The following is a 13,896-nucleotide window of genomic DNA, read 5'->3' on the forward strand; positions in this document are numbered from 1 at the left end:
CGATGAAACGGGTCCTCGCGGATACGTGAGTGTCGTCGGCGTATACGGATGCAATGCGGTTCTTCTTGCTGCCGACAGTTTGTGGAGCTCGAGTTTCACTTCCCACTAAGAAACCAGGTTAGCACGCATCAGGAGCCACTATTAGCCAGTTTTTAAGCACATTTGCGAGCTATGTAGCATTACTTTAGTTGAGCTTTTTTTTTTAGATTTGTACCTTAATGTTTGTATTTCTGTTTTCTTTAATGATCCTGTTTACAACGACAGCCGGGTTGAAATGTTGTGCTATCTACACGCCGGCCAGTGAGTTCGGGTTGGACTTTTCATATCAGAACCGGTTCAATTCAGTGGAATTTGCCACGCGGAGGCAAAGCAAATCTATGCAGAGATTTCACCTCGAGGAAAGTCGCGTTGCAAACTTGTGTGTTTGTGGCGTTGACCAATTAGAAACCGTTTTGACAAATCGAGGAAGCGGTCATATTAGCTTTGACGAGCTATCCAATTCTACACATTCCTCCTCTGCCACAGTACTAACCGCCAACGTGTACGTTACGATCTAAACTTGAAATCATTAGATAACTTTTAGCCTCGTTAGCAACTAAACCTGATGATTTGCTAACCAGAAGTTAGCGAACTGGTGGCAAGTAGCCGAGTCTGTTTGTGGGTGACTAACGTCTGCATCACTGTGTAGCCGGCATGTCAGCAGTTATGCTGCGTTCACAACAAAAGAGTTGTGAATTTTCGCAACGCTTTTTCGCTTGAGTTTAGTTGCTCTACTTTATGTGGTAAATTAGCTTCATTCGCTTTTTCGCGGGGGCGTGGCTTTAATCCGTGAAACAATTTCCGTTTCCGCCGTCCACCTTTGAAATAACCACGAGTTCTGCTTTATACTTGTTGTGGAAGTCCAGCAAACGTCATTTTTTGCAACTTGGTTTTTGCAATTCAACGAGTTGAAAGATTTCAGATATTTCAAAAAGCATTAGATAACTTCCCGGCGTAAAATTTGCTATTTCGCAACCATTCACGTTTGTGCATTAACTTTACATGTAATCTACCTGTATGAATTGTTGGCAACGCTTTTGATGTGAACGCAGCATTAGTCACCAGCGACAGCAGCTCGCCAGCCTTCAAGTAGTCACGATATGCACCAGACTTCCAACGCCGCCCATTGGCGGGCACTAACACTCGCAGCCGCCTTCTTGAGCCGTCTAGTGACGTCGTAATCTGTTGCTGTCCTCTTCATCACCTGGACGCAGCAGAGAGGATTCTGGGAAATGAGGCAGGGTCGCACGAAAAAGCCTAATCTCGTGGTTCTGAGTATGAAATCGCTTCCTGTCGCACCTTTAGCATCCGCTGTGCATGCGGGGCCTACCGAGGCCGAGCTGACTGTAACGTTCAGGAGTGTTTTTAACGGACATTTAAAGCACGCAGACACACAACACGGACCAATCCGGACGCCGCTTCCCTGCAGACAGCATGACACGCAGGGAAACGGCCAATGACAGAATGTATGACCGCCCCCCCGCCGCTGGTTTGGTTTTATAAGAGTTTAATCAATATTTTGCTAAATTTCGTAAGGTTCGTACGTCGTAAAGCATTTTGGATCTCTGCCAGATGAACAAGCAAGCTGCCTTCACAGACGTCTGCATCCGCTGCTGGTGGTTTTCTGAGGCGAGGCAGATGCATGAGCTGTTGTTTTGCATGCAAATCTCCATGCGGGAATCCTCGGCCCTCGTGGTTTCTGTTTCCTGGTCGTGAGTAATATGAGTAATAATGATGTTTACAATATACCCGGTGACGGGGATGTTCTGCTCTGAAGCATGTTCACGTGTAAACGAAAATGTGTGAGTAGATTTAAAAGCACAACTTGAGTATGTTTGGAGAGATTTTTAGATTATGGTAATAGATTTTGTTCACTTTGTGCCACAACACCTGCCCATCTCTCTTTCTGTCTTTGATTATACTCGCTCTGGTTCACGTGTGATTTCCTTTTGTTATTAAGTCTGGAACAAAATCCCTACGGCGCCCAGACCTCTGAAGGGTGCGACCACATTGTTTACGTTCAGTCGTTTGATTCTTTAGTTGTTTAAGTGAAGACATTTAGAAAATGTTCAGTGTACAACTATCTATGAGAATATGTCCTTAGACATGATCAGTCTTTACATCACATTCATCCATCAATTTCTCACCACTTATGCAGATCCATGTAGCTGTGGCAGCCGGCTGAACACCGTCGTCCACGCGTCCTGATTGACAGTGGTCTCAAAGATTCTTTCACATCTCGGTCAGGGTTTAGCCGATTTGTTGCAGGCTTCCTTTTTTTTGAATGACAGGCATAATATCTTGACAATTCGGAAGGAAGTCCAGTTGCCTTTGAATTAATACTTCTAGATATACTTTCCACATTTCCTCCAGCTTGTTCCTGTGGGGCACCCCGAGGTGTGCCCCAGGCCAGACGGAATAAGTGATCCCTCGAACAGATTCTGTCTTTACTCCCCTGACGCCTCATTGCCGGACATGCTTTGGAGAAAATACCTCCTGAAAAGCGTCCAGGAGAACTGTTAATCACATGCCGTGACAGTCTGAGCCGGCTCCAATGAGGAAACAGTCATCGTCTCATTGTCAAAGCTCTCATTCTTGCCAATGTAAACCTACAATTCTACAGTTTGATGTCATCTTACATCAGGATCAAACTTATTTTTCCAATTCTATCCACTTTATCTGGGTCTCATTGGCATTCGGCCCAAAACAAAATCCCAAATGTGTCCCCTTAAGTCATCCTGAGACACCCCGAGGTATTCTGAGGGCAACTGGGATTTGCAATCCCTCAAACAGGTTCTGGGTTCCAGTCTTCACCCGGTCTTTGAGCCTCGACTCTGAAGGGAACTCACTCCAGGTGCTCGCATTTGTTTTCTTATTCGTCTGCTCAAGTCCCAAAACTCAAGGTCACAGATGAGACGAGGGTTGGAAAGCAGTCTGGAAGAATTAAGAGGTTTGCCTTCAACACCCACATCAATCAACCTTTTTACAGATCCGGCTCATGCTATGCAAAGTAATCCCTCTTCCCAAACCAAGGCCTTCAATAAGCTCTTTTTTGAGGATCCAGAGGCGTTTCCAGGCCAGATGAGATTTGCATTACCTCCATAGTGTTCTGGTTCCACTTGGGTTCTCCTCCCAGGTGGAAGCCCCCAGAGAACCTTCTCACAGAGGAACCCCCTCAACACGTTTCTTTCCATGACTCAAGAGGCGGACATGGTTCTTGTCCTTTTCATGGTTCTTGTCCTTTTCATGGTTATTGTCCTTTTTATGATTCTTTCTTGTCCTTTTACATGGTTATTTTTACTCCTTTACATGGTTCTTGTCCTTTATATGGTTCTTGTAATTTACATGGTTCTTGTCCTTCATATGGTTCTTTCTTCTCTTTTATATGGTTCTTGTCCTTTACATGGTTATTTCTTCTCCTTTACGTGATTCTCCACCTTTACATGGATATTATCCTTCAAATGGTTCTTGTCCTTCACATGGTTCTTGTCATTTACATGGTTCTTGTCATTTACATGGTTCTTGTCCTTCACATGGTTCTTGTCATTTACATGGTTCTTGTCATTTACATGGTTCTTGTCCTTGATTGATGCCCAACATTGTCATTGATCTTTTTTCTGTTGGGCACAGTCCATGACCCATGACCCATGACCCATGACTCATGACCCATGACTCATGACCCATGACCCATGACCCATGACTCATGACCCATGACCCATGACCCATGACTCATGACCCATGACCCATGACCCATGACCCATGACTCATGACCCATGACTCATGACTCGTGGCCGGTGAGGCTTTGAGCTCAGCTCCTTCGTCACCGCAAACAACTGGAACCACATCTGTATCGCTGCGTCTCACATCAAAAGATACTTGAACTCCTTAACTCGGGTCAGCGACTCGCTGATGAAAAACAAAATAGCGCGTGCAAATGATTTGCCTTCGGACATTTTACTTTCATGCGATCGCCTGCACGCCATCAATCAAACTTCATTCCTGCAAATAAGCATCCCGATGCCGCGGTCGTCCTTTCAGTAGCTTTCTGTGCAGATTCCCATAGGTTGCACTTTGTATTCATGTAATACTTTGTAGTTTAAGTGTTCGGCTCCTCGTGACTCCTCGATACCGACGTAGTGTTGGTTTGGTTGAGCCAAGAGAGAACAGATGGAGGACAGGTGTTGGGACACGTGACTTATTGTTGTGTTAACATGCAGTACTGTGTGAAAAACAATGAGAAACTGACTTATAATAAAGTTTTATCAGTAACTTCTGAGAGCTCGTTCTTCCTGCGGGGTTGGAACTGTGTTTTAACCTGATGAAACCGCCGCTACTTTTTTCTCTCCTCTCGGAAATGAGATTTGTGTTTTTTCTCAAAACTGAAACTGTGTTATCACTTCATCCACAGATGAGATTTAATTTAATTAAATTGTTAAAGTACCATAACGCTTGTGAGAAGAGACGTTGTTTTAATTTTTTCTAAAAGCTCAAAGTAGGTAATTTTTCAATTTCTGAAGCGCAAAACACGGATTGCTTCCTAACATGTCAATGCTTGTGTTTATTGTGATTACTATTGCAGCTTTAGATGCTTTGGATCTTCATATCCCTGAAGATGTGCAGTAGTACTCTGTGGCATGATGGGAGCACACTGAATAATACAATTTTAAAAACTCTGGGAGCAATCGAGGAGCCATTTTTGGGGAATCTTGCTCAGACTCTTGACTTTCGATCATTTTTATGCTAAACCAGTACTACTCTAGGGTCCCTTAATACTATCAACTAACACTTTAGGGTCCCTGAATACTATCCCATAATACTCTAGGGTCCACTAATAAGGGAACCCTAGAGTAGTACTGTTAACCCTGTGAGGGTCAAAGGAGGAAATGAAGGAGAATCCAGCTTACCAACATCCTCAGTGGGATTCCCGAACAACAGCAGCAGTAATTAAAGCTCTTGTTTGTTTGGAGGCGAGAGGGAGTTGAAGAAGAGGAGGCGCCGGACGAAAGGAGGTCATTATCTCTGACAACGGGACAAAAAGACTCGAAGCTGCTGGTACAGTGAACCCACGACTGGATGCCGATGGGTCCGCTCGGTGTGGACGATCAGAGAAACGAGAGTCGTGAGCGTTTCTATACATTTTTAATATCGGTCACAAATGAACCGCAGATTGTCCGTGACGACGGGATCCTTTCTGAAAAGATCCCAAAATCCTCTGAAGATGATCCTGAACGTCAGCGTGAGCTTCCTTGTAGTGAGTGTGAAGGAACAGGAAGTCCACGCCGACCCTCGAACACAACGCGCTGCGAACTAAAAGAATAAAGAAACAAGACAGCGAAGACGTCCGTAATCAGCCGCTGACGTTCAAGAACAAACTCTTCCGAGTGATAAAAAACGTTTAACTCAGGCAACAGATGGATTATTCAAGTGTGAAATAGTTTCTTGCCCCAAAAGATGAAGAATTAAAAGCGTCCATTTCACAGGATGTCTGTCAGGATGTGCCAGCAGTGTATCGTGACTGCTGGAGGAGTCTGATTATTGATCAGGAAGTATTGATTGAAGAGGTTTAATACTTCAGATGATGTTCCAACACACTGACTTCTGAAGTCTGAAGAAGAGCTCTGATGAAGGTAAGCTTGATGCTTTTTATTGGGAAACTCTTGACACAAACAGGAAGCTGCAGATATTCTACTGAACACGAGCGTCATGTATTAAAACACAGTGTTCGCGTATTAAAACACAGTGTTTGTGTATTAAAACACAGTGTTTGTGTATTAAAACACAGTGTTCGCGTATTAAAACACAGTGTTTGTGTATTAAAACACAGTGTTTACATCAGTGTTGTCTGCATGGAGCTGACAGGACGTGTGTCTCTGATGTGATGACGCTGTAAACACACATGGAGGCTGCAGCGCTGCGTCAGGATCAATGAAACATTTACACTCATTACCAAAAGCCTGAAACAGACAAACCGGTCCATTAAAAGGTTCTGCTGCTCGTGCACAGGAGCAGCAGAACCAGAAGCTTCATGGTCTTCAGAACCTTCCAGACCTCCCGCTGCTGCACGCTGAGCATTCTGGGAAATTTGCCTTTTTCTTCCAACCAAATCGTGGATTTTAAAGCTTAAAGGAGTAAATGTGTGTTTTAAGATTTAAACTAAAGTGAAAGACAGACACACAGAGACACACACAGAGAGACACACACAGAGAGACACACACAGAGAGACACAGACAGACAGACACACACAGAGACACACACAGAGACACACAGAGAGACAGACAGACAGACACACACACAGACAGACACACACACACACAGACAGACAGAACGACAGACAGAACGACAGACAGACAGACAGACAGACAGACAGACAGAGACACAGACAGACAGACAGAGACACAGACAGACAGACAGACAGACAGAACGACAGACAGACGGAACGACAGACAGACTGAACGACAGACAGGCAGAACGACAGACAGACATAACAACTGACTGACTGACTGAACGACAGACAGACATACAGACAGACAGAACGACAGACAGACAGACAGACAGACAGACAGACAGACAGAAGGACAGACAGACAGACAGACAGACAGACAGACAGACAGACAGACAGACAGACAGACAGACAGAAGGACAGACAGACAGACAGACAGAAGGACAGACAGAAGGACAGACAGGTGAACCAATGACTCAATCTGTGTTTTGGGGAATTCCTGAATGCAGAAGTCCGACAGAGACGAGCGCCTCCATCACCTGGCAACAGCTGGAGTCTGCAGAGGGAACTATTTATAGCATCCAGGAGGTCTGCAGGGACGGAGGACTTCCTGCAGACGGGTCTGGGTCTGGTTTGCGTCTGGATCCGGTGTGTTTTTCTGTCATTTCCTGTTTTCATGAAGACGTCTGTGCTTTTACATTAATAACTAATAAAAAGAGGGATGAGTATTATTAGCAACTCACAGAGCTCATAATTGTTTATTATTCAGACTGATGGAAAAATGAATTATTAACAGAGAATTAACAGGAAGTGAGTGTTTCTCCATTAAAAGTCTATTAAAGCGTCTCGACAGTTCATCCCGGGGTCAAGGGTCAGGCCCTCCTCTTCCTTCTCTTCCTCCTCTTCCTCCTCTTCCGGTGTGACCTTCAACAATAGAGCAGATCTCTCTCTCTCTCTCTCTCTCTCTCTCTCTCTCTCTCTCTCTCTCTCTCTCTCATTGTTTTACATGACGGGTTCTGTAATGGGTTCCCTCGACGAGGTCGGTTCCATGGTGATGATGCTTCTTTCTCTTCAATGAAACATTGTGAGACCCGTGAGTCCTTCAGCTCACGGGAGAGTCAGACGCCAGCGTGAAGAGAGATCTACGGTCACGGAAACATATTCAAATTCATATTTGGATTTGTATATTTTCTAGTTTTTCTGCATTGAATGTGCCTGAAGCAGTTTGCATGAGGAAGAGTTAGAGAACGAGTCAACAAAGAAGAACTTCTGCTGCTCACGGAAAGAGTTTTGCGTAAGTTTTTTATCATATTTTTAGAACATTGATATTTTCTTGTAGTTACAAAACTATCAGAACATAGACGATGTCAACATGAGCTCTTAACGCCTAATAACCACTTCTCCTTGACCTCATAATGTCTAATAACCACTTCTCCTTGACCTCATAATGTCTAATAACCACTTCTCCTTGACCTCATAATGTCTAATAACCACTTCTCCTTGACCTCATAATGTCTAATAACCACTTCTCCTTGACCTCATAATGTCTAATAACCACTTCTCTTTGACCTCATAATGTCTAATAACCACTTCTCCTTGACCTCATAATGTCTAATAACCACTTCTCCTTGACCTCATAATGTAATGACCTCATAATCGGGGCTCCTGATTGGAAGCTTAGAAAATGATTTGGACTGAGGACTTGTTGGTCTTGTTTTTGCCCCTTTACTTTGACTTGTTTGCATTTCATAATAATAATAATAATAATAATACTAATGGTATTACGTCAGACTTGTTAAACCTTGAGACTAAAACCTAAAAAAAGTATTCATGAACATGTAAGTTGTGCAGAATAATCTCTGTCCCTTTCCTCTTTCGCTCCGATATTTCATATTTTGATGTTTTTAATCTGACAGCTGAAGGAACATTTTCTGCTCCGTTGATTTATTTAAAATAAGAAAAAGAAACCTGAGCCGGCAGAAATAAAATAATTCTGTTCTGGCTAAAAAACAAACGTGAGGCGGTAACTTATGAAAACTTAAAACTTATAAAAGCATCCAACAGGAGCAGCTCAGGGGGCGTGGCTTCATCCAGCAGCCGGACGCCATCTTGAATTTACCTGGAAGAAGCTGAGGCTGAAGCCAGAGCACGCCGGAGGGATTCTGTCTCCCGGCCAGGGAACGCCTCGGTCCCCCAGAGCGATGATGATGACATGTATTAATATGTACGGATTATATTAATTTCTATAAACAATGCAGATCAACATTGTTATGTCAATTCCAAGAGTTTTATTATAATATAATAACACAGTGTGGTCATGTGATCACATGATCATCACAGAGTTTTGTTCATCAGGAGACTTTAGAGCTGCTCTCTGGACTCCATCAAACCTTTCAGGAGGCACTCGCAGCAAGGAAGCTGTGTGTGTGTGTGTGTGTGTGTGTGTGTGTGTGTGGCTGGCCGATGTTGTTACCATGGTGACGAGCTGACCCTAATCGAATGGGGAGCGCCAGGTTCTCCATTTCATAACACCTGCCACCACAATTATATATATATATATATATATATATATATATATATATATATATATATATATATATATATATATGTATCATTATTTATACATGTATATAAACATCTATATAATTAAATAATATAATAATATATATGTATATCTAATAATAATAAAACGTAATTTGTTTGACTTCTATTAAAACACCACAGAAGAAGTCCCATTAGAGCTTGAGGAAGGGTGCGGCCTCCTCTTCCTCATTCTCTCCCTCCTCTTCCTCATTCTCTCTCTCCGTCCATGAGCTCGATGCTCCGGCAGTTTCTCATTCGCTTCAGATCTTCTGGATGTTCACCGGCGTGTTGCATCGTGTGTGTGTGTGTGTGTGTGTGTGTGTGTGTGTGTTGTTTACTTTCATTCTAATCTGCACAAACAAAGTGAGTCTGCTCCGCAGCTTCAGGCAACATGTTTGTGGAATAATTGGATTATTTTAAAATTAAACTTCCCAGACGCTCCTCGTGTGAGTCTCAGCTCACACACTCACACACTCACACACTCACACACTCACACACTCATGAACGCTCTCTGTTGTTGTGTTCATCAGATTTCCTCCTCAGCTGTTTGCAGGATTCAGTGAGTTCAGTATGAAGCAGTGAACACAACAACCAGGCAACAGAAACACAAATATCACCATCATGTTTCCAGATTTTACCTGAAAACGTGTTCACACGTCTTTGTTGCTCCGAATTCTGCAGTCAGAGAGTCAGAGTCTGTGAGTCAGAGAGTCTGTAAATCAGAGAGTCAGAGAGTCTGTGAGTCAGAGAGTCTGTGAGTCAAAGAATCTGTAAATCAAATAGTCAGAGAGTCAGAGAGTCTGTGATTCAGAGAGTCAAAGAGTCAGAGAGTCAAAAAGTCAGAGAGTCAAAGAGTCGAAGAGTCAGAGAGTCTGTGACTCAAAGAGTCAGAGAGTCAAAGAGTCAGAGAGTCTGTGACTCAAAGAGTCAGAGAGTCAAAGAGTCGAAGAGTCAGAGAGTCTGTGACTCAAAGAGTCAGAGAGTCAAAGAATCGAAGAGTCAGAGAGTCTGTGACTCAAAGAGTCAGAGAGTCAGAAAGCCAGAGAGTCAGAGAGTCTGTGACTCAAAGAGTCAGAGAGTCAGGTATCGGCTTCAGAGGACAAAGAGCTACAAAACAGCCTTCCAAAAGGTAAAGATGTTGTTTCCTTCTTATTCGTTGTTTTTTGTCACTTCCTGTACAGATGTTTCACATTAAAAGCCTTCCAGAAGCCATCACATTCATGGAGGGCTTTTACTTTGAAATGTAATTATTGTGTATATGTTATTTGTTTTCATGTTTTCATGTTGAAATCTTTATTTGAGAATTTACAGGGAAGTTTTTTTCTTTTCTTCTCTTCGTAACTTTGACGGTGTTTTTAATTTAGTAAATACAGAAACGTCAAGAAATGATTTAAACTTTTTAGAGAGAAGTTTTCTTTAAAGTTTCTCTGCTGAAGTTTCATGTCGCTGCGTTTTGACAAGAAGAGTTTCATCTTCATCTTCATCTTCATCTTCAGCTCAGTGAAGAGAAACGAGAGGAGGGAGGAAGAGGAGGGAGGGAGGAGAAGGGAGGAAGAGTAGTTTCATCTTCAGCTCAGTGAAGAGAAACGAAGGTTTCTCAGCGGAGGGCAAGTCAAGACAACAGGGAAGAGGAGGAGGAAGAGGAGGAGGAGGGGCGAGGAAGAGGACATGGAGAGGAGATGTTTCTCATTAAAAGTCTTCCATCACATTCCTGGAGGGCTTTTACTTTGAAACTTAAATAGGAAGTTATGACAGTAACTCAATGACAAACATAAAGATTATTTGCTTATTATTTTTCTCATTAGCTGCTTGACTGTCAGCACTATAATCATCTGTGTGTTTAATACGACAGCCTGCAGAATAATTTATCATTAATATAAATATTGAACTCCCATTTTAATATAACTAAATGACGCGTCATTATCAAATATTCTGACTTCTCTTTGTGAGGAGACTTGAGCTTCAGGGTGAGACGCCGTGTGATGGAAACATTTATTATCTCCTGAAGACCACAAGGAGTTTATTTAGGAGGAGTGACATGAGTTTTTATAAAAAAAAAGGTAATAAAGTGGTTTATGAATATGAGATATGAGACTCCAGTTATTAATCTTCCTCCTCGACGAGGCCGACTTGTTGTTTCTTGTCGTTTTGTCTCGTCGTCTCTTTGGATTCTCGGCAGTTCATTTTGTTTGTTCGCCCGCTGGAGTTCCAGAGAGCGACGCGACGGCAATAAATATTATATTTCATCTGCCGTGACGCTGAACTGTCCCGCCGCTCTTCATCGTCACCGTCGGATCTGATAAGTGAGCGGGGACGTCCAACTGATGAAGGAGCTCCTGTCCCGCAGGAACATTAACGTGGATATGAAGCCGAGCTTGATGGAGTCACTCTGCAACGGAGAGAGAAGGATTCATCCGCTGATCCGTTTATGAAATATCCCGACGCTGCTTCCTGCTCACGACTTCTCTCAGCACTCACTTCACATTCATATCTCGCGCTAATAACTCAGTCGGGTTTAGTTTAGAGGGCCAGTTTATATATAACGCCCACAGAAATGATCCAATACAGCCACACAGACCCCACGGGCTCTGCACCGCACCCCAAAGGAGCTCTGATACTTGTGTTTTTATGTGATATCTTTCACTTTTATACCATATTTTGACTATAACTATGAACATCCAGCATGATATGAGTCGGATTCTTCATAAATGCCTCCGAGAGCGTCCCTGAGTTGTTCAAGCTGTACGGTTCAGGCCCTTAACAACAACACACCCGCTAATAACACACCTTTATGGAAAGATTAGGACCGAAAGAATCAGAATCTGGAACAAACTTCTCAATAAAACAAAGCTTCGGCCTGTGAGGAAGGAGTTTCAGGCAAAACAAATGGTGTCGTTAGGTTCCAAAAATTCAAAAAATGACTTATTTCATGGCAAAACATTGTCTGAAGGAAGACTTCAAGAGTGTTTGAGAAGATAATTAAGGAAAGGTTTTTAAAAACCTGTTCTCAGAGAAGAGGCTTAAACATAGTCACAGTCACAACAACAGATCTCTGTGATGACAAAACACTTTCAAACAGAAAGTGAAGCCGTGAAGCTCTAATTATCCAGTTCACCCACTTCTTCTTCTTCTTCTTCTTCTTCTTCTTCTTCTTCACTGTATTTCCCTTCCTGTTGTCACCAACAGCAATGACAAATGGGTTTAATCTCTCTGAGCCTCAAAACGAACCAGACATCAGCTACTCTCTCTCTCTCTCTCTCTCTCTCTCTCTCTCTCTCTCTCTCTCTCTCTCTCTCTCTCTCATCCCCTCGTTCTGTTGGTGTAAATTGGGCGTAATCATTTATGCGATGCAGAGCTGCTCTCTGACTCTATTTCATAGACCTGTGTGTGTGTGTGTGTGTGTGTGTGTGTGTGTGTGTGTGTGTGTGTGTGTGTGTGTGTGTGTGTAATTAGAGGACTTAGGGGGCTTAGCTGGCTGTGTGTGACTCTTATTATAATAATTTGAGCCCAAACACAAACTGAACTCTCGTCACATTAAAACATGAAATCAAAGCTGCGCTGCTCAGCCTCCCAATGCTAATCCCTGCTACTGCTAACACACACACACACACACACACACACACACACACACACACACACGTACACAAACACACATCCTGAAAACCTGGTATCTAAGAGCTATTTTAAGGAGTTTATTCATCTAGAGCAGGGGGAGCTTCTGGAGGTTGGGAAGGAGCCTCTTAGGAAGGGGGAGGAGCTTCTAGAGCAGGGGAGAGGCTTCCTTGGGAGTGGGAGGAGCCTTTGAACGAGGGGGCGTGGCTTCTGGAGGAGGGGGAGGAGCTTCTCCACACTGACAGACTCACCTGTGGGTGGTAATTAACTTCTTTTAGTCTGTTGGACAAAATGTGTTGCATATCAAAAGGAATATTCTGGAACAATAAAAGTTCAATGAGCTTCAGAGTGAAAAGATCTGCTGGATGAACGCGTCCTTCATCTCGGTCTTGAAGGATTCATTTGTCTCTTTCAAGGGGCGCTGAGTCGGATAATTATTTTGTGCTAACGAGCTGAGAGAGTTTTAAACACGGAGCTCATGTTTAAGTCATGAGGCCTCGTCCTCCCCCAGCGGCCAATCAGGCGCCAGCGGGCGGGGCTCCGGGAGCAGGCGAGGTGGAAAAGAAAACTCTGAACGAAGAACAAAAGAGACTTTAGCGTCTGGACCTCTGGACCGTCTGGACCGTCTGGACCGAGCAGTGGCGGTCTGTGCATCTTCTACCTGAACCTTCTGTACTGTCTGATATCGTTTACATGAACACGTGTTGTTACATCCTAACCAGATCAGGTTTAAACAGGAAGCTACTTTGATGAGAGTTTTACACACATTTAACAAGTACCTCTAAAATTACAAGTACCTCTAAAGGTACAAGTTTGACCTTCTTCCAGCTTTGCTTGAGGTCATTTTAAACATTTAATTTAACTTCCTGCTCATGTTTTAATAGGATGAAGTTTCTTTCTGGACCCTTGTGGATATAAATAAGGCGGACAAAATAATGGAAACACCTGAGAAGGTGTTTCTTCCAGGCGGGACGGCGGATTAGAGGATGATAACCACAAAAGTTCACGATTTTCTGTCTCTCATTTTAAAACTCTCCGTCAGAAGTGACACTAATTTTAATGAGATTCGCGGCTTATGGCCTTCTTCTTAGCCGCCGCCGGCTCCCAGAGGACGCTGCAGATAAACACATGATTAAGGAGCTGAACTCCAGAACCTCCGGTTCCTTTCCTGCTGCAGAACGTCATTAGTTTTGACTCGCTGGCTGACGGAGAACACGCCCATCAAACTGAAGGAAAGTTCTTCATTTATTAAGTTCATGGAGTGAAACTTCACCTCAGACATCAGGAGGCGTCTGAACAGGAAGTGACCATATTTGGACTGAGGAGGCGGGACTTACTTACTTCTGAGATGAGTGAAAGAAGGAAGTAGCAGAAATACTCAAGTCGAGTACAAGTACATCCTAATTGTATGTACAGTATTTCAATTATCAGTAACCATGAAG

This window comes from Clinocottus analis, unplaced genomic scaffold, assembly GCF_023055335.1.
Source record: "Clinocottus analis isolate CAN_PGR_092001 unplaced genomic scaffold, fCliAna1.0.p SCAF_9, whole genome shotgun sequence".
Lineage (NCBI taxonomy): Eukaryota > Metazoa > Chordata > Actinopteri > Perciformes > Cottidae > Clinocottus > Clinocottus analis.